The 20,418-nt window shown below is 34.1% G+C and overlaps 1 long non-coding RNA gene across 1 annotated transcript in view; it reads left to right on the forward strand.

Moving 5' to 3' along the window:
• The window catches only part of LOC149796074 (uncharacterized), a 150,812-nt gene that overhangs the window by 109,064 nt on the left and 21,330 nt on the right, over positions 1-20,418 (forward strand). The window contains exon 4 of the long non-coding RNA XR_016422164.1: positions 18,348-18,419. This is a non-coding gene — a long non-coding RNA (uncharacterized LOC149796074). The remainder of the gene's footprint in view (positions 1-18,347; positions 18,420-20,418) is intronic.

Below are 20,418 nucleotides of genomic sequence, written 5' to 3' on the forward strand. Positions count from 1 at the left end.
CTCTTCTGTTTAAACATCTGTGCAATGATTTGCAGGTATCTGATTCATAGTAAAGTAAATAATTGATCTTGACAGCTATAAAACACAAAACCTGTTACAGATAAGGGTTTTTAATAAATTATTTGCAGTGTAACATTACTATCAACAGTCCTTTCAAGACTAACATTACAGCTGTTGAGAATTAATCCTGACAGAAAGCCAAGCACAGGCATTTAGATATAAATTGGGATCAATATCAATTGTCTTTATGTAGTGACATGTTCTTCTGAGCCATTACAGGTAATGTTTAATTAACCTGCCACACTTTTTGTTAACATAGTGGTTTGTCATGTGTCATGAAGACAAGCCTTTTGGTGTATATAGACATTACAGAGGCATTTGTTTCAACAACAGGTATAGTAGGGTGTACTTTCAAGTTATATTCTAGAGGGATCTATCCAGAGCTAGGGTATTGCACATACTGTATACGTGAGACAGAAGGTAGACTTGTAAGACAGGCCCCAGCTCTGATTCTGGGCTTGGCTGCCAGTGTTTGTTCTGTCATGAGTCATGTTGTCAGCAAGTGGGATTTTTACCCCAGTCAAATTTAAGTGCTTTTAGACTGGAACTAACTGTTCCCTCTACAAAGCCCTGTTTCAGATTCCAATTAGTTCTTAAAGGTGGACTCATTTTATTTGTTTTGCTGTGCTATACCTTCCTATCAACCTTTTCTTCCATGTCTATCCTGCACATCTTCCTTCCTATGGTATAGCAGAACAGATGTATAAATCCCACACTTGGACTATTGACATGGGGCCCCGAGTGGTCTAAAGCGCTCTCCATTACGGATCACTGCCATCTCACCTCTGTCTGCGCTGGTTCAAGTCTCAGATTCAGCCAATGTGGGTATGTGAGAAAGCTTGCCAGTAGCTTCTCGTGGGTCGGTGGTTGTTTCCAAGGGGTTTCCCCTGGTTCTTCCTCCACCATTAATACTGGCTGCCATGTATAGCCTATCATGTGCTAACAACAACAACTTGGACTATTGACAGCTATGTTTGCACATTCCAAATGGATTATTCTTTGCAAACAAATAACTTATGTAATTTTAAAGCAGTCTATGACACAATGTTGGTGCCAGTTCTTATTCAGTTCAAGAAAATCTTGAAATCCTTGTGATACCTGCAAATTACATTCAAAATGAAGTGACATTCATGGAACATTATACAAGGTACTGTAGACTGGTGAGAAGTCAGACATTTATGGAACCGTTGTTCATGTGACTTTTGATAGACAAAGATGATATATATAGAAAGTATTAGTGTGATTAATAATTGTTTGAAATTATTTAGCATATACATGTATCAAGATAGTTACCTAAAATTAGCATCCACAAGATTATAAAGTTATTTCTGTGTCTAATTGAAAAGTTTGTAACAAATTGCAATATTGTTGTACCTTAATACCCTGCACTATGGAAAGTAAATTCTCTTTAGGGAGTAGATTTTGTATGTTTGTAGTGTGCGAGGAGGTGTGTGTGAACACAGATGCCACATAAAACATTATGAAAAATACATGTTTATTCCAGTTTATTCAATATTTTGACAAAAACAATAGTATGTTATTAAAATTTGGGGACCAAATTTTGCTAGGCCGGAGAGACATATTATAGGGCTAAATTTAGACATTTCAGGTGCTATGGTATTTATATTAGTTTTAGAAGAGAAGATATATTTGTGTATAAATTTTCTAAATTCTCTACAAAAATTTAATAACAGTATGTCTATGATAGAGGAGTAACTCTACAGCCTGCTGTTAGATTTAGAGGCAGACATTTGGGGTCAATACTATGTTATCAGCAGCTATGGTGTCAGGTTACAGTGCTGAGAATTGAAACAAAGGAGTCAATAGGACAGCTGGAAGATGTGTTTGTAAAGCTAATTAAAATCAATTATAGCAAATTTGCCTTAATACTTAAACATTAAAATTAGTGACCTGTTGAAGGGAAATTTGAATCTCTTTTAGTAGGTTTAAAGTGCTTAAAAAGAGTTGGGTAGTTATATTTTAATTTTGAATTAATTTGCTCAAAGTGTCGCAGAATAGAAACCAAGTGGGTTTTGGACTAAATGAATAAGACAAACACAATGTGTGAAAGATGGAAATTTATTAAATGAATTAATAAAGAAAAATATATGGTGTATAAATACAATGATTCTCTCATGCTCTCAACATATGATTGACCTAATCACTCTACACAAACATTTACACATTGAAAATAAACCAAGAATATGAATTCAATATGAAATACAGATCCAAGAAACCTCATGAACTGCATATACATTTCAAATAATATTATACACTACAAGAGAGATTCACATAATCTCAAGTATGGACTCCGATTAAGATTCAAAATAATCTTATGATATTCAGATGTGTTTCAAATGTTATAAACTATAAGAGCGATTCATATAATCTCTTGGAACACAACTAAGATTCAAAATAATCGTATGAACATAAAAATGCACCCAGTTGGAACAACAATTGAACCAAACGTGTGCTTCTAGACCCTTGTACAGTCGTATGAATCCTTGGGTTGGCCCACACTCTTCAGCTGCTCGCACCCTTCATGGATCCACCACATGTACAGTCATACGTATACACATATAGACAGCATACAGCCCCCTTTGAATTAGCTATGTCTATGTCCGTGGCTCCACCACATGTACAGACATACATACATACATATCGACAGCACGCAGCCCTAAATACTCTGCAAACTCCAGACAGCTCTAAACAGCTCTTGTCAGTTCTGGTTATAGTCAGCCACAATAAAACCAAACTGGTCATAATAGTAAAATCTCTAGATATATGCTAATACATTAACCTCTAATAGCAACTTGTAATTCAAAGTTCAGACCTGCATTGTAATAAATGCAGTATTGCACGATATGACATTACAAACCGAATAAGCTTCGCATATCAAATGAAATATAAATTTAACACTTACCCCTATGGCTGGAAAACAATGGAGAGCGTACACTCCTTGACGTGATCCAAAATGACCAGTGTGTTGGTTAGAAACTGATCTTGATCAGGGTAAAATACCCGTGCATATCATGCTTTTAATGTCCCTCATCGCAAGTAATTTCTGGCGAGGTACATGTTAGTACAGTCGCTTACCTGGAAAAACACTTATTCACCCTAGATAACATTGTACGTATGTACAACGAAAAATAGTCAAATAGTTCTAAGGCAAAACCAAGTTATTTTTTTGCCTAATTCTGTGACATAAAGTTTACAAGTAATTTCATACTCAAAATAATATTGTTGTAAATTCTAACACACAGCATCAGTGGGAAAAGAGTGTGTATGGAGAGTACATATATGGCATTATTTTGGATTAAATAAATTAGGTTCTGTGCATTTTGATATGTAGATTAGAGTTAGATAAAGGGTCTGCACCTAACACAATTAGACCAGAAGATTAGTTTAGAATAGGTCTTCAGGGAATGTTTTCTCTGAAGTCAGCTGTGATTGTTTAAAAAGCCAGGTCAAACATAGTGCAGGGAGTCAGCATGAAGAACTAGAGGCAACAGAATTCCATTAAATATAGAAAAGAAGAAACCCTCTTGCTTGTAACTAATTCCCCATAGCGCAATTACATCAGAAAGGTGCTACAACATATATATGAAGTGTTATGACTCTATAATGTCTTAAACTAGGAGGCAGAAGAAGGGAAACTGACAAGTTTAATAAAATCAACAAACAAATGTATTTCTTTAAGTTAAACTTCACAGTGAAAATTTACAAAGAACTTAAAAGTATTGAGAATTAAATCCAAAATAATCCTAAATGTTTTATCAGAAGTGCAAACATAAAGAATGTGCCCAATTAACTCCAATAAGCTTCAGTGTGCTGATGTATAAATATTCTTGATGTGTTACAGTGATATAATCCACAATGTCTTTAAATGAATTAACAATAATCACAGCACCAAAAGCATCAATTAGCACTAATTGTACTTACAGCAAATAATTAAAAAATTCCTCTCAAATTATGTCTGAACACTGCTATAAACTCATAAATTCCCTAAGACTGATATTAAAAACAGAAATGAAGACTTTGCTTACAAAAACCTATATATACTATTTCTCTTGCCCAAGACACAATAGAATTTCTCAGGGAAAAATCCAGGTTTTGAACCCAAATCAAAGTAAACATCTTTTTAAAGGATATGAGAAAAGAGAGGTAGGCCTAAACTCTATCCTAAATCAAGGACAAATGTTCAACATACAGTATAAATTATATATACATAAGTTACATAAGAAATAATTAACAAGCTTCAGCTTGAATACTGAAAACTTCCAACTTTATTTAATGATTACAAAACACAGCTCTCAATGAAAGGAATACTTTTAGAGCAGAATTATAGTTCCCTTTGTAAGAAAGAAGTCTCTGGCAATGAAGGTCATTCGTATGATGTATATGTCTCTGAAGGTAAGAAAGAAAATGGTCATAGATTTGGCAGAAAAGGAATAAGAATTGTTTGAATGTCTGTCTGCTTGGATGTTTGCTGCTGATAAAATACATGGAATTACAGTTAGTCTTGAAAGTATCAATTGAAAATAAAATGACATAGAAAACCCTCTCAGACTCCTGTTCTTCAGTTTTAAAATATCATATGTTTTGAGTACAAAAATTAGTGTGAATGCGAAGCAGGAATATATATTGGTATATAATTTCAAGAATTGCAACATAATGATGAAGCATAATCTCTCTAATAGTTCATGCCTCTCTGAAGAAAAGCTACCATGCCCCCATATACTTATCTTTCCCAAAGGCTGTCTTCTCCTGGTGAGCATTTCATGCAAGAAATCTTCTGGAATCTGGAAACCTGTACCCCATTTTGTGTCCTTTTCATCTTGACCAGATGACCAAAAGCTTCCAGAGGAATTCAGAATTTGTGGCTCCTTTTATGTTCACAAGGAGAAGCATTGGGTTGCTGACCCCTTAGATGTGAACCACTTTGAAACAGTGAGAGAATAGTACCTATATGTTCCTTTACTATTCCAGTGCTTATTAGAACAAACACTACTGAACAGACAGCTGCAGTTGTTGATCACTAGATGATTTCTACACCTCAAAACTGGCCTGTTTATATGCCATTTTTGACTCATCACTGAACATAATAGAAATTACAGTGGTCTCATACATCATATTATGCCAGACAAATTGTTCATCAACTACCATGACCTTGCTTCAGCTGCCAATATAAGCCAGTCTGTGAAACTAACAGTCTCAAAGAAAGCAGCAGATACAGACATTTGTCAAGTTAAAATGGATTTGAAACCATACCCACTATGCTCTGTTAAAAAAGCAATGTCTCATCTATTGAACATTGGTTAGTCTTGGAGATGGCTATTTTGTACTTTTCATGATCAATCTTGTGCAGCTCATTATGAAAACAGAACCTCAACCCTGAGAAAGAAAACAAATCAACCCAACAATGCTTCAAAGCCCATCACATTCAAAGGCTTTCCAAACAATTCAAAAGATGTATTGTTATTGCATCTTCCACTGTGTGACAAAAAAGTAGATTGAGTATGCAAGGAACTAACCCAGCTAAAAACAATATTCTGGAATGGGTGCTACTAAAGACGACGTTTTGAGAAGAAAGCCACCTGGGACCTGAAATAGAGCTGGACTAGAAATATATCATTATACCCCTTCACAAATGTTTGAGAAAGCAGCTTTGATTGAAAAATTCTGAATTTCAGTAGGTAACTTGGATCTAGACAAAAGAGTTTCATCCCTGGCCTTTCATGATATGGAAGAAATGGACAATGTCAGTATTAATTACTGTATGTCAAAGAAGAAAACTTGACAGTTGACACCTCCAATGAAGAAATTTAATGCATTTCAGGAGCTCTTTCCTAAATTGCAGCAGCTGTCATACATGCATTTATCCGAATAAATCTGAAAATATTGCAAACATCCAGTATGATCCAGATGTATCATGTTATTTGTTGCCTTACATTGATGCCAATGATATGGAGGATGTAAAACTCATAATGGAGAGGAAAAGAATGAAGAAAAAGAATAGGTGGAGGAGGAGAGGGAAGAATATTTAAATGTTAGGGTAATAGAAGACAAAGATATTCTCCATGATGTTTATGTCCACATTGAGGAAATACAAGTACCATTTATGACAAAGATGAAACTGCGATCTGCAGTACTGACAGTAGCACAGTTGAGTATCAAGATCTAAAGGATACACAATTGTCTACACTCATATGCCACTATCCCACACATTTCAGCAGTAACTATGATGATATTACCAAATTAAAAGGGGTTGTCAATGACTTTTTTAGAAGGCTGAACTGAGTGACATGAAAATATTTTGTTTGCACCTGACTAATAGATTGCAAGAAAAATTTTAAGTCTATTGATGAGAATAAAAAGTATACAATATTTCTTCCAAAATTTCTAGTACTGCACTTGAGAAAGTCCAAAATCATGAATTTAATATCAGCCAATGAAGCATCACTCCAACATTCATATACTAAAATAAGATATTATGAATGCGATGAAGACTGCAGTGAATTATTAACTATTGAGAACATCGAAACAGCAACATGAAACATTTGGCGATTGTCATCATCGTTTAGCCTTTACATATCTCAGTTCCCATGATGTTCCTCAATTTCCTGCTACATTCCTAAGCAGAGGAACTAAGAAACACTATGTGTGACCAAGACATTTCTGTTAGCCAGCTTGAAGCGAGAGGGGACTATCTAAGCAATGTAATAATAAAGATGTCCACAGCTGATGAGCAGAGACAAGTGCATACAGTAATCTATTAGGTCATCCCTGGAGAAGATGTATCAGAGATTATGCAACATGAGACAAAAGGAGATATCATCCAGAAAATCTTTCATGGTACATGGGGATAAAGGATAGTGATAATGACTTGGACCATACTTTATGAACAGTCCATCTGTTACATCGAACGAAGGGAATGTCATTAAGTTTTAACCCCATTCTAAGAAATGCATATCACGAGAACAATCCAGATGTGCAGCAAGATATGCTTGATTGTGCCACAGAAGAGATAGGAAAATTCATGTTTCACAGATATACAGCTGGAGAGGGTCTATTAGGTATGACACTTACTGATGGAATCAATAAACAGACCCAAACATGCCAGTAACAGAATAAAAAGATCGAAAGGGTCAACAATTGAGAGGACTGAAGATGTACATAAATACATCATGCAAGAGCATGAAAGAGAAAAGCAAGAGAAAAGAAAAACATTGACAGTGATTGTGGACTGTCTAGACTCTGACATGAATATCTTCCAAAGAATTTTTTAAGCCAGATGGGACACAAATAAATAAGATAGCATGAAAAGAGCTCCTCGAGTTCATCAAGACAATATTTTATATTGGAGCTGCAAAAAAGAAGATTTGCAAGGGCTTAGACAAGTTCTTGACAGGCAATTTCAAGGGTGTTCAAGTTATTATAAAGGAACACATGAAAGATCCAGTTGTGAAATTTGCCAGTATGAGGTTAAAGACAGCCTCTTTGACTAGAAAACAGTACATACAATAAATGTCAGTGGCGATTTATCGCAATTTGATAGGTCAGTTTCCAAAGTTATGACACACTGTTATAAGTGAGGAAAAATAAAGGAGAAATATCTTGCTCTTGAAGGAAGTAAAAGAGGTGATTATTGATTAAACAAGTTTCAATTTCTTTATTGTGAAAACATCGACAGGCAAAATTTTGTTTCTATTCCGGTAGTCACATTGATCTTCTTAAGCATAATATTACCATGGATATATACAGAGGAGCTCTGGTGACAGCATGTAGTTGTCAAAAGGACCTTCAGGACACATGCTGTCCTTTCATGACATCACTAGCGCATGCTTTCCTTTCATGATACCTCTACGAATTCAGTTTGCTTATGAATTGTTAATGTCAAGATGCTGTCTACCAGAGAAAGAGAGAAGTTGAAATGACTAATTTTAATTGGATGCAGGAGCTTGATGCCAAGTAGGCTGATGGAGATACAGAAACAAGACTGGTATCTTTATAAGCCCAGTTTATGTTTGGTTACAGAAATAAATGTCTGGCAAAGAATAATCCTGACATCTACAGACATGAATGTCCCCAGAAAGTGCACTGAGGGAGTTAGGAAGCCCAGATTAATCTCTGATAGTTTATTTATTGTACCAGTATAAGAGATTCATACATGAAAACGATGGCATAGAAAAATCAGTTTTTTTTCACAAGAAAATGTGCTTTCCATGTTAGCATTTCTTAAATTATGATGCGTTCATTTTGTTTAAAATGCACATCCTTTGAAATAACAAATGAATGTGAGTGCATCATTCTTTGACATGACAATTTAGAAAGTTGGGAAAAGAATATTTCATTTGACATTTTATAAAAACATTAAAAAATTTCATATGTGGCTGGAAATTACATTGGTGAGTGTGATTAGTAGATTGATATGACTTAATTATTAAGTTACAGTCATCGGAATCAATTGCGTTTTAAGGTCATTATGTGGACTAACAAGTGGAACTATATAGTAGTTAAATATCAACCAGCAACAACCGATCAGGCTCACAGAGTCAAGTTGATAGCAAAAGACCAGTGAGCTGGGGTGTCATATTACCATGGATAGAAACTATCCACATTCTTGGGGCCTGTCATAAGGGTATTATTTTTGATTTCTGGAGATACAATTACCAATAGCTGTATTTTACCATTAGTAATTAAATTAGCTATTTTCTTTACAATAGCTTTCATAATTACAGTTGTGTTTCTTCTGTTGTAATAAAGATAATAGATTTGTGAGATCTGGAAATAAAATACACTTGTGGAGATATATAAATGTCACCAGTGAATATGTATAGTTAAAAAAATGATTTATTTACACATGATTAGATATATTTGACAAATTATACATCATTGATTATATGCATCTACATTTATGACTTTAGGTTTTGGAATATTTGCATTGTGTCAGTCTGCAAGTTTGTGCACAGTTATACACATATGTCACTGTTTTAAAAACACATCATGATGTTCCTACTGTATTCTTCAGAACTGTTGACTAATTTCAGTTTTTATACTGACCTGTACTACTTTGATCAGGGCTGTACAAACTGGATCACCTTAAGTGAGCAATGTCTCAGTCTTGTAAAGATCCTTACTTTAAGAATTTTGTCCCAGGCAAGTGCATTTTCTTCAAGTTAGACATGCTGTTTTCAAAGTAATAAACTCACTCATTGTGCATATATTTAATCCTTGCTTAGAAGGGATAAAAGGCAGAGAGAATTTACAAAGGATTATGTTGAGTATATCATTTATGTGCAACTGACACAGGGTGATTAACACCTTTCTACTGTCATTTGTAGTTCAAGGTTAATACATGGTTAGCTACCGGTGTGTATTTCTAAGCAGACATGTGCGCGTGTGTGATTTGGATTTTTTACATAGCTTTAACAATTTTTCAGTCATATCACCATGATGTCTGCAATGTGGCAGTTTATAGTGATGTCTAGCACTGGGGCATCATGCCACAGACATGTAGCATGGTGTCCCACCCAGTCACATTATCCTGACACCAGGCCAACCAGTCCTAATACTAACCTCTTAATGCTGAGCGCCAAGCGAGGCAGCTGTTAGTACCATTTTTGTAAGTCTTTGGTATGACTCAGCCAGGGATAGAACCCACAACCTCCTGCATCTGAGGTGGATGTTCTAACCACTAAGCCACCAGAGCGGTCTAAGCAGACATGTTTTGGAGGATTTGGAAAACCAATTGAAGCACTGATTGTCATGCTGGATTTGACCCCCTCAGTTTGTCAATGCTTTCTAAGTTTTTTGTTTGTTTTATTACACATCTTAAAATGTCCTTCTTAAATTCAGATTTTTTATATATTTCTTATTGCTTGCATATTAAAAAATGTAGGGTTGGTTGTTTTTCTTCTCCACAGAATAGTCAGTAGGCATCAGAGATTACAACTCTTTGATATCATTAGTCATGCCTTATTTCTGAGGACATTTTTAGGTTTTCCTCAAATTTAAAGAGTTGCTTAATTTTTTTTGAAGACTACCTGTAATTGAGGTCATTGTGTTTTACTCCATGATGTTTCATATAGCATTTATCCATAAGAGTCATCTTTAAATATCTGCTATTTCTTGTACATAAACTTAATATATTTTATCCAATCCTTTGCTTTAATGCAAAACAAGTTTTAATGAGATTTACATTTTCAAATACTTTCAAGATACTGCACAGTTTTTAGTGAAAAAGAATAAGGAATTAAAAACATATACATTTAGGGCTCTTTTTTGTATTTTGTTATCCTTGTGTTGTTTTTAACCTCTTATATTTTTTTTTAATCAAGAAGTGATGTTTACATTCAGATGGTTTTAAAACCATACTGGTATACAAGTTAGATATGTCAAATGATCAAATGCTGTGTATATGTTTGATCTTCACTTGCCTAATAACTTGACGAAGACTTTTGAAAAGCCTGAAAGTGGTGCCAATAAATAAATACGAAAAGCTTCAGATTGTTGTATTTGGAAAGAGGACTGATTTGTTAGTAAACCACGGGTTGTCCATGAAATTTGGAGGGACAATCATTCAGGAAACCTGTTGGGCTACTCACTTGAGGATATTACCAAGTAGGTCACATTGTTCTGTTAATTACACTAGTGATACCTTTTGGAAAACCTTTTCTTGGCTAATTGCTTTATCTTAGATTTGGAACTCCAGGTCAAAACACAATAATGGCTGCTGTTCTATACAAGAAAATTGTGAACTCAGTACTGCTGTATTGTTGTGAAATTTGGAACAAGCTTCAAAAGAGAGAATTCAGTATACTCAGCAGACTTCAACATTTTGTTCTGAAGAAAAGTCAGAAATTTCATGATCGAACTCACCTGGATATTTATGAGTAACTGCTGCGACTGATAAGAATAAAAGCTGAGATTGATCAACATAAAATCATTCCTGAAAACTTTCTAACCCATCAAATTTTGCTGTCTTCAAACAGACATTTTTTTTATGTCTCAGTGTTTTGTGTACATATATATCAGGTGCGAACTGGCAATATTCCCAGTATTTGATGTTCACTTAAAGATATATATCCAGAGTGACTTTCTCATAGATTTAACAACAAGGTATTCCTCAACAAAAAAAACTTAAGTGGAAGAGAATAGATAAGAAAGCTATTTACAAACATGAACAGGTCACTTGGTGAGAAAGAAATAAGTTTGATTTCTCTCTATTCCAGCCTAATACAAAAATGAATTCCTCTGTTCTCGTTTAGACTGCATTGAACAAATACAAGGGTAAACTTAGAAATGATGCATCCTTTGTTGTAAAACCAAATTTGTAAAAAATGTTACTATCAGTACACCAATCTTCAACATATGACATCCTGTTTTTTTTTATACAAGGTAAGTCACCATTTTCACAGGTGCATTTGTGATCAGTTTGACCTAGCTCTCCATGATTTGGACTTGACTGGGGACATTCTTCCTTGTATAAGACTCCACAGCACCAATTTTACATTAGTTTATTCCAGTTACCATATATTCATTTATAAAATCATCCTAACTGCAGACTGTGCAGACCCTGATCTGCTGTTGCATGATGTGCAATTTGTTAGGAGTATTCAGTAGAACAATCATCATAGATCCTGATCTACAGGTCCATTATGCTACGTCAGATCAGGATCTTTGTTGTTTGCAATTTGACTCAACTTATAAGTGAGTACGTATATTAATTATTCTGATATCAAGAGCAGTTTTCCTTATTTTAATTTTAAAATTAATTTTGTAGTTTTATCAGAGACAGAGTTTCTAGTACAGGTCATGTGCAGATAATGAGAGAACCCAACAAAAGGCACTTAGAATTATGGAGCCACTTCATGTGATAATATTAATACTTTAAACCTGTGATTACTGGGAAATACCAGTATTATATATGAATATAATGGCAAGCAAGTATATAATTATTGTAAATAATCTAATGTATTTTGTCCATGTATGCATTTACAGAGATTTTTTTGTCGTTCTCAAATCGTTGCTTAGATATGCTTGTTTGCTCGCCCTTGATTATTTCTAAGTAAATCTTTTGAACCCAGGAATCCCTGTTTAAAAAAATTAAGCTGGATGCATATTGAAAAAAGAACTAATTACAATAAAGCTTTTTTACTATATAAAGTTCTAAATGGAATTCCCACCACATTATCTACAAGACATGTTTAGCCAGATACACTATACCATAAAATCTACAAGACATGTTTAGCCAGATACACTATACCACAAAATCTACAAGACATGTTTAGCCAAATGATATGTACCAGAATGTCTACAAGACATGTTTAGCCAGATACACTATACCACAAAATCTACAAGACGATTAGCCAGATACACTATACCATAAAATCTACAAGACATGTTTAGCCAAATGAATTGTACCAGAATGTCTACAAGACATGTTTAGCCAGATACACTATACCACAAAATCTACAAGACATGTTTAGCCAAATGAATTGTACCAGAATGTCTACAAGACATGTTTAGCCAGATACACTATACCACAAAATCTACAAGACATGTTTAGCCAGATACACTATACCATAAAATCTACAAGACATGTTTAGCCAAATGAATTGTACCAGAATGTCTACAAGACATGTTTAGCCAGATACACTATACCATAAAATCTACAAGACATGTTTAGCCAGATACACTATACCATAAAATCTACAAGACATGTTTAGCCAGATACACTATACCACAAAATCTACAAGACATGTTTAGCCAGATACACTATACCATAAAATCTACAAGACATGTTTAGCCAGATACACTATACCATAAAATCTACAAGACATGTTTAGCCAAATGAATTGTACCAGAATGTCTACAAGACATGTTTAGCCAGATACACTATACCATAAAATCTACAAGACATGTTTAGCCAGATACACTATACCATAAAATCTACAAGACATGTTTAGCCAGATACACTATACCACAAAATCTACAAGACATGTTTAGCCAGATACACTATACCACAAAATCTACAAGACATGTTTAGCCAGATACACTATACCATAAAATCTACAAGACATGTTTAGCCAGATACACTATACCACAAAATCTACAAGACATGTTTAGCCAGATACACTATACCATAAAATCTACAAGACATGTTTAGCCAGATACACTATACCATAAAATCTACAAGACATGTTTAGCCAGATACACTATACCATAAAATCTACAAGACATGTTTAGCCAAATGAATTGCACCAGAATGTCTACAAGACATGTTTAGCCAGATACACTATACCATAAAATCTACAAGACATGTTTAGCCAGATACACTATACCATAAAATCTACAAGACATATTTAGCCAGATACACTATACCACAAAATCTACAAGACATGTTTAGCCAGATACACTATACCACAAAATCTACAAGACATGTTTAGCCAGATACACTATACCACAAAATCTACAAGACATGTTTAGCCAGATACACTATACCATAAAATCTACAAGACATGTTTAGCCAAATGAATTGTACCAGAATGTCTACAAGATATGTTTAGCCAGATACACTATACCACAATATCAAAACATGTTTAGCCTAACACACACTGCCCAAACCAAAACTGCAAGCTTGTTTTAAAGCTTGCAGCAAGCTTGCCACAAGCTTATTTATAAAGCTTGCGGCAAGCTTGTATTTGGAACATTGCAGCAAGCTTATTTAACAAAAGTGTCATAAGCATGCACAAGCTTGCGAAAGCTTAAGCTTGCACAAGCTTAAGCTTGCACAAGCATGCACAAGCTTGTTATTTATTTACCTAGTACAGTAAGTATACACAAGCTTGCACAAGCTTGTTACTAGCTTGCGCAAGCTTGTTACTAGCTTGTTGCAAGCTTGCGCAAGCTTGTTACTAGCTTGTTGCAAGCTTGCAGAGATTTCTTGCTACAAGCATCTGGGCTTTCAAAAATCACATATGATTGTGTTTTCCCCCCTTCCCAAAAAAAACCTGAAAATGTGAAGGGGGGGCGTCTGAGAGTCCGAAGGCCCCTGTCCAAAAATGCATTTCAGACTTAACTGCTCCTGGTGGACCATATTATCATAATATATTGCAAAGTTTTGCTTCATTCCAATGAAGTAATCTGCATATTTAATGATTAAATAATGTAATCTTATAGTTGCAATGCAGTGGAAAACAAATCTGTTCTGCCAAAACATTAAGTTTAATTCCATTGTTCAAGTTTATTCATTCACTGCAAGTTTACCCAAGGCTGCAGAAGCTTTATGTGTTCCCCTAGCTGCAAGTGTCACGCCCCTATGAAATGATCATGAATAATGAATGAACTTTTCATGAACTTGGTTCAAGAACCATTCATGAAAGTTCATCAAAAGGTTCATGAATTATTCTAGAATGTGCATGAACTAAAAACAGTCTACAAATTGGATCATCATCATTCATGAACAAGTGCATGAACATATTCATGAACTATGATGAACAAAGTTTCTCAATGATTCATGACTTCATGAACAGTGCCTATAAAACAAAATATGATTACCTGACAAGTCACAAATACCTATTTCATCCTGAATCATACAATAACCTTAGATGGGGGATGGGGTTAATACAGTATAAAATGCAACATATTATCTTAAAAACTGTATTTGATTTCAGATAAATTTAAACTGACAAGTGATATTCTTTTTTTTTTTACCCTTAGCAACACTTTTTGTTTGTTCTGTAATTTTTCTTTGAAAAATGTTCAAGAGATATTGGGGCAGTTGCCTGCAATCAACTGTTGAAGCATATTTCATTGTCATGGGACTGTCTTTCAGCTGGGGTTTCTCCTGACCAATCTTCTTCCAGAGACTGACCTGTCTGATAACTCTTTTGTGAAGATGTTCAGGGTCTATAATTTAATCAAATCCTGTCCATTGTCACTACTGAATGTCTCCTTCTGCAACTTAAGCTGTTCCATCCGATTACTGTTTGGATCTTTAACATTGTTGCAGCAGTCACAATTTAATGTCTCTTCCATCTTGGATCCTCCAGTTTTCAAATTTTCCTCCTTAACCTACAAACTTCATCCTCTAACAATTTTACTTTTCTGCTGTCTGGTCTGAAAAAAAGGTAAAGTTAGTTAATTACAGATAATCTCTGATCAACATTGTTTTTAGCTTTTAGCACATTATCATTGTACCCCACTTTACTTACTGGAATAATATGATCCAACTCAAAAATGATTTAATCCCTTACGCATAATACTGAGCATTTATATTATTGCAGAATTTTATCACTGTTTTATATTAATTGAATCTGTCTAGCCATAGGTATAGTCACAGGAGACGGATGTTTTATTCAGTAAAATATGACAATTTTTTTGACAACATCGTTACACTAAATAACCGTATATATTACAGATAACGGTTATTTCATGCTTTCAAATATTTTCGCCATTTTTTATTGATAAAATGCCAGACTTATGTGGTATAGGCCCTTAGTATGTCACTAATGCATCCACTCCGACTCCGCATGTTGCATACAGCTGCTTCCGGTTTCACCACGTTATTTGCACTTTTATTGTGAACAGTTTCACACATTAGCTTCTTTCTTAAGGTTTTTTTTTTAAATTACCAAATTACATCAGATTATAGAAATAGTGATGTCATGTAAAAGAAAACAATCTCGAACATCTCAACTCCTATCGATATCGTACCACGTCTGGTATCGAGAACTGGGGGGTGGGGGTGATAATGTTTAGTGATTTTCAAAACTTCAATGAGCAAGTTTAAATTAGGTCTGAACAAAATCATGTCATTAGCTTGGTTATAAATAATATGATGACATATATGAACCAATAAAATATCCATATAACTTCTACTGAAATAATCACGAATGACCAAGAAAAAGATACTCACTGTAATTTTGGTCATCCAGGCTTGGTACGCTTTTCCGCCTAATTTTGCTCTCACCAAATCATTTCCTTCATATTCTTCAAAATCGCTTCTCTGCACTTCTGCTTACTTTAAAAAAATGATATTGAAAATATTCTCATCTGTCCATTCCATGAAGTCCACGGTTTTTGTTCGAGGTTTTTGCCTAACCATCTGCATGATTTTTGGTTTCTGAGGAAGCTTAACTGTTGAAATCGCGTGCGTATATTAACCAATCATATCACGTCTTTTTTCATAGTCATCCAATCAGGATAATCGTTGTTAATATATTTCGGCTTTTAATGCAAATTGGCAACCAGTGACTAAGTCAATAGAATATGCAGTTTATAACAGTAATGGAGAGAAGAAAAAAAAAATGTTAGGACAAAGCCATTGAAAGCTTTTTAAAGCAAATACATTTTGTTGATGCTGGCCAGAAAATATTTTCCCATATTAATCCAGAAATACTCAGGTTAAGTACACAAGTATTGAATTAAAGATCTGTATGAACATTTATACAGTATATCATTTTAAAAAAAGAAGAAAAAATTCACCTTTATTTAAATTTCACTAATATTGTGAGAAGTTTGTATGATAAATTTTCATGAACATTTTGTGAATATAATGATATAGATATTTAATATACATTTTTTTAAGAAATACCATGGTATTGCATCAAAGTACTTGAATTGTTCATGAACCATTAGTTCATGACATTTCAGAAACTTCAAAGATATTATAATAGTTCATAAAAATTCATCAGTGTGTTCATGAACTTCAAGTACATGATTCATCAAAATTCTTGAAGTTCAGGAACTTTCATGAACACTTCATGATTGTTCATCAAGTCATGAATTTGTTTTCGTAGGGGCATGACAGTGATGGTGCCTGCTACTTGGATACATGGTCTCAAACTTTCACAAGCAATGGATATATATATATATATATATATATATATATATATATATGAAGAAACTTGTTGCAAGCTAGTTTAAATTTACTTTCTGAAACATACAAGAAAGCTTGCGCAAGCTAGTTTTACTTTCTGAAGAAAACAAGCTTGCGCAAGCTAATTTTACTTTCTGAAGAAAACAAGTAAGCTTGCGCAAGCTAGTTTTACTTTATGAAACAAACAAGAAAGCTTGTGCAAGCTAGTTTTAATTTCTGAAGCAAACAAGAAAGCTTGTACAAGCTTGCGCAAGCTTGTGCAAGCTTGCGGTTATATCCAGCTATCTCGCCTAAGCCTGCACTTGCTTGTACAAGCTTGCACAAGCATCCATGTTAGCTTATAAACATCAAACTAGCTTATTGCAAGCTTACCGCAAGCTTGCCACAAGCTTTCAGCAAGGATGCATTTTGGTTTGGGTGTACCACAATATCTATAAGACATGTTTACACTCCACCACCAGATACACTGTACCACAATATCTACAAGACATATTTAGCCAGATACAATTTAGTTACATACCGGTACTTCATTCACTAGGAGCTGGAAGTCTGTGCTACCAAAAACCTAAAATCAGCAATTCAAGAAGAGCTATGTATCTTCAGGGGATGATTTTTGGAGCAGCTTGCCTAAATTTAATACAAAGTAATCAAATTCTGTCAGTGCTTTTAAAGATAAATGTTTTAAATACATGTTCAATAAGAAAAAGCATTTTTTCAACTTGTATTAAATAATAGATTATATTCAATATATTGTACATAAGTAAATTGTTGATGTACCAATAGTCTTTAGTGAGCTGATGCACTGATAGTCTTGATATATGCCAATGATATAATCCAGAATGCCTCTGAGTGAATTCACAATAATCCCAAAGTATTGTTTTGGAACATAATTTCATTCAGCACTTTGTAATTCCAATGAAAGCCTTGTAAATATATGATTCTTCTCAAACTTTATTGGAACTCAACAGTAAATAATTCCACTTGCTGAACTTAAAGGAGGAATGAAAAATTTTGTTTACTTCAACCATACATAAAAACCTAAGACACAATAAAGTCACCAGTATGTGAGTAAAAATTTCTCATCCAGAACATAGTAATTTTGTAAATAAGGCTAGACCTTGAACCAAAATATCAGTAAACAACATTTTAAAAATTTTTAAAAGTCAGGTAGGCCATAGCAACTCTACCCTCAGTCATGGACAAAGGTCCAGCACTTAAAATAAATGTACATGATAGTGGTTAGATTCAATGTAGAAAGCTGTACAGGTATTTATTGCAAACAATAGCAGAAGGTAAAGGCATTGAATTTTGAAAACATATGCATAACTGTTTTCATTTTCATGCCTGTCACACAATTTATGATTTACATCCATTAAATGCATCTAATGTTATTTATTTGCAGAGAAGCAGCAACAAATGAACCAAATATTTTTTTGGGCTGTTCTAGGAATGATGCTTACCATTTATGTATCAGGCAAGTGCACATTTTAACTTAAAGTTAAACTTCTTATATGCTTACCATAAGGCAGAGTGTTATGTCCATCAGTCCATCTGCCAAACTTTCACCAATTTGTTTTTGGAAAAGTACATTAGTTGTCCACCATCAGTAGTTATGAAACTTTGTGGATAGCTTACAAACATGGGGGGGGGGCCGAGTGGTCTAAAGCGCTCTCCATTACGGATCACTGCCATCTCACCTCTGTCTGCATGGGTTCAAGTCTAGGATTCAGCCAATGTGGGTATTATATGTGAGAAAGCTTGCCAGTAGCTTCTCGTGGGTCAGTGGTTCTTCCCAGGTTCTTCCTCCACCATTAATACTGGCCGCCATGCATAGCCTATCATGTGCTGAAAATGGCATTAAACCCAACAACAGCAACACCAACAACAAACATAGGATAAGGAAGAATCTTATCATTTTCAGATTCTAAAGCTCAAACTTAAAATAGAAGAAGGTTTTCAGATAATAACTTGAGTTTTGAATGTATCTTACTAACAAAAAGGAGTAGGAAAAAGCAAACACACAGCATTTAATAAAGGAACAATCAAGTGATATGGCTGTATATTGCTCATAGGTCTATTTCATTATGCCTTGTAGAGTATTTTTTAAAACATTTTCTGACATAAGTGTACATATATTGTACATCATATTCACTTGCATTACAAATTCAAAATAAGGATCACTTTGAACATTAAATAAAAAGGGTTTTGAGATCAATGATTTCAGTGTTCTCCTTGGCAATTTTTTCTTACGTTCATGAAGTAATGGTTAAAAATGTGTTGATTCGTGTACACTTGTAGTTGAGTTTCCATTGTAGTCTAATTTGGTAGGTATTATTATCCACTGTACCACTTTTGCTCAATTAAGATAGACTTGTTTGACCACTATTTTTGCAACTTTATTTAAAGATGGTGACATGATTAGTTACATTGACCTAATCATCCTTGTGGACATCTGCATATTTGCACCCAATAATAAAAATGTATTGATCATGAGCTGCATGAGTATATGGACAGAGAAAAATTTGTAAGAACATGCTCCAGCTAAGTACATCGTTTATTTACATTATAAAAAAATTGTGAGACAAAACATTGGAAGGTTTGAGAATTTGTGATTTAAGTTGTAATGTATTTGTCAAATTGTGCAGGTTCTGCCACTAAATTAGATTATAATAAAATGCATTTATATTTGTATTTTCTCTAATTTCCTTTGGGATTTATAACAAATTAAAAGGGTCTAGATTGGTCAGGTTCTGCATTAAATTCTGAATTTCAGGTTTTTGGGCTAGAGTCTGAATAAACTGTGCCACAAAATTTGGAGTGGGTACTGTAATGTTAATGTATAATTGCTTACTGTTGTAATTTTATTTGAATTGCATTAAACATGACAGGTTTTATTTTGTTTTATATCTGAATTTTTTTATGAATTAAGAAACTATTATGGTAATAGATTAAGACACATTCAGATGTTTATTTTTTATATTTTACATATTAAAATTTGTAAAAATTAGCATTGTGTAATACATACCCATTGTATTGTTTATCATCCTGCCATTTCATACCAAGTTTTAAGCAACAGTGCTTGTATCTTTGTATAACATGCTGTTGCTTTGTATCTTACACAACGATTTAATACCGGAATACAATACATAGCTTGCCCTTATGTTCCAACTTTGCATTTTGTTGGACATTAGTTTCTTCATAGTTGGGTTTATGACTGAGTAAAACTACTCAGATAAGCTCAGCCTGTCTATTTATTATGTCATTTAAGCAAATAATTTAATATCAGTAATACATAGACTGTTGTTATTGCATAACTTACTCTGCAAAAAATACCCTAAACAATATTATCAAAATTCATCCTTCCATAGGGTGATTCCAGAATGTAGGATGGTATTCTTTGTTATGATTGTTGTATTAAAAAACTGTATTAGCAACCTAACCAAGCTGGTTTTCTGCTGATTATTTATCTCCAG

Source organism: Sinohyriopsis cumingii, chromosome 7 (assembly GCF_028554795.1).
Source record: "Sinohyriopsis cumingii isolate HCF-2022 chromosome 7, ASM2855479v2, whole genome shotgun sequence".
Lineage (NCBI taxonomy): Eukaryota > Metazoa > Mollusca > Bivalvia > Unionida > Unionidae > Sinohyriopsis > Sinohyriopsis cumingii.